This window comes from Echinops telfairi, unplaced genomic scaffold (genome assembly GCF_000313985.2).
Source record: "Echinops telfairi isolate 266 unplaced genomic scaffold, ASM31398v2 ScPeMD7_9;HRSCAF=40, whole genome shotgun sequence".
Classification (NCBI taxonomy): domain Eukaryota; kingdom Metazoa; phylum Chordata; class Mammalia; order Afrosoricida; family Tenrecidae; genus Echinops; species Echinops telfairi.
This window is the reverse complement of record NW_022103906.1, coordinates 97,114,092-97,116,830: the sequence shown is the minus strand read 5'-3', so window position 1 is coordinate 97,116,830 and position 2,739 is coordinate 97,114,092.

Below are 2,739 nucleotides of genomic sequence, written 5' to 3'. Positions count from 1 at the left end.
TGCATCAGCTCAAAGCCTTGATACTCACCGAGGACTTACTACCGGCCATGGGCTTTCATGTCTAGCAGCTCATTTGATCCTTGCGATAGCTCCTTTGACAGTGGGGATAGACCAGAAGTTCAATCCAGGATGCTCTGACGTCCACACAGGTGATCAGAAAGCAAGCACAGCAGCCAGAACATTTTGTTGTTGTTTTTTAAATGTGTTTTTTAATTGTGGATTAGACCATCTGCATTCAACGGTTAGCAGGGCTCACTAAGTCCACGCCCAGATTCCATCCTGCCCCACCTCCCCCCCAGATTTCTTTCCCCCTCTTATGAACCTGCATCCACCTGTTCACCCACGGCGACACCTTTCGACCTTCGAGTCTGTTGCTCCATCTTCCCACTCTGGTCCTCCTTCCCTTGGGAACTTCCAAAGTCTGCTTCCTTTGGCATGTGAGTCTTGTCTTGGTGTTTATCCTCAGAGCAGTGGTCCATTCAATATCTGCCCTTCTGTGATGGACTCACGTCACTCAGCACGATGCTCTCCAGACCCTTCCGAGCCACGAGGTGCCTCGTGGGTTCTTCTTTATCGATGAGTGACACTTAATACTCCGTTGTGTGTATGTACTGACGTTTCATTATCCATAGCTCTACTGACGGGCTTTGGGGCTGACTCCAGCTCCTTGCTTCCATGAGAGTGCTCCCACAAATGTGAGAGGGCACGCGTCTCTGTGTTCTGATTCTTACGTCCTTAGAGAGCACTCACAGCAGAGGGATTGCTGGAGCATATGGGGTGTCTATCCAGTGGCTTGGGTTGGGGTTGGGTGCCTTGGGATGGGTTCTGACTTAGAGAAACACTGTCCGGTCCTGGGCCATCCTCACAGTGGTTCGTGAGTTTGAGCCCACACGGTGCAGCCACTGTGTCAACCCATCTTGTCGAAGGTCTTCCTCTTTGTCCACTGCCCATCTACTTGGCCAAGCAGGATGTCCTCTGACAGCACGTCCAGTGAGGGAGATGAAGTCTCTCCATTCGGCCTCTAAGCAGCATTCTGGCTCTACTTCTCCCAAGCCAGACTTGATGGTTCGTTGGAGTCTGTGGTACTTTGCATGTTCTTCGCCAGCACCATGATTCCTTGTCCACCTTCCACGCATCTGTGGTAGCACCGGCTCGCCTTCCAGGATGGTCGTCCATGTTTACATGCCCACCCACTGTGTGTGAGTCCCAGTCTTCCCAGCTTTCATTGTCTCCGTGTTTCCGAGTTGGGCTGTCATGGGGCTCAGGTGATAATCTCATCACTTGGGTTGGCATCTCCAGGAGGCTAATGATCGTGAGCACTTTTTCAGAGGCCAGTTAGCCATTTGGAGGTCATTTTTTTTGGGGGGGGGAGGGTGTGACTCGACTGTTCATGACCTTTGCTCCCTTGTTAATTGGATCATTCATGTATTTCTTTCTCCTATTGAGGTATTGCAATTTTCTGCAGATTGTAGAAAGTAGTCCCTTGTTTGTTGTGCCTTCATCCAGAACCCCTTTGCTCCCTTGAGGCTAGGACAAGGAGTCCTGCCACCCAGGGTGGTGAGGTCGAAGGGCAAGGAAAGAGAGAAGTGTGGGAATGGGGAGACCAAGGAGGGCCATCTGCAGGGACCCTTGGGAGGGGCTGAGTTCCCCTTTTAGAGGGGATCCTTTGGAGGGACAGGAAACCTTTTTGGAACATAGACAATCAGACCTTCCTAGGCATGTTAAGGCATGAATCCAAGAGCTGGTGCTAATTAGTTCAGCCTGTCTTGTGATCACAGGAAGAACTCGTACTCCTTCCTTGTGCTTTGTGGCAATGCTACTGTCGGACCAAGAACCCTTCTTGCAACACAGCTGGTCATCAGGTGTCCACTCCTCACTCATCAGCCAGTCGGATCTCGGTTTGGAATCTCAGGTCTACGGGAGGACCCTAGGTATGCCACTTCGTTTTCTGAGTCTGTTTTCCTTAAAACGGCGCTGACACCAGTCACTCATTGATGGCTTTCAGAGTTCACTTGGAGGAGATATTGCTGCGGCGGCAGCCGCTGCTGTTAGTTTCCTCAGGGTGGCCCCCTGCCCGAGGCCATCCTGTGCATGCGCGGATGTGGGCCCGTGGCAGCCACAGGGTGTGTATGGGCTGGGTTTGGGGAGTAGGTGGCCACGCTTTCCTCCCTCGTTTTTCTTAGTCTGGAAGTTCTGCTAAAACCCATTAAATGTCAAAGCAACGCCTCCCCCCCACCCACCCACCCAAAGCTCTGCTGACAGCCATGGACGTGGTTGCACATCAAGGGCTTTGGCCAGGAATGGAACCGAGGTCCCTCACATAGGAGGCAAAAGTCTTGTCACCGAAGCATGGCTCCCTTTGGAGTGAAGTGTCCCACATCTGCAGGTGAAGCCCCTGAGGTGAGCCGATGCTGTCAGAGTCACCAACGTAGCAGAGGAGAGGAAAGACAGTAGGGTGATCAAATGGACAAAAAAAGAAGGTCTTAGTACAGTGGATGACCCACTAGATGACTGGTGAGACCCAGTAGATGTTGGTGAGATCTAGTAGATGACTGGTGAGACCCAGTAGATGATTGGTGAGACCCAGTAGATGATTGGTGAGACCCAGTAGATGACTGGTGAGACCTAGTAGATGATTGGTGAGACCCAGTAGATGATTGGTGAGATCCAGTAGATGATTGGTGAGACCCAGTAGATGACTGGTAAGACCCAGTAGATGATTGGTGAGACCCAGTAGAT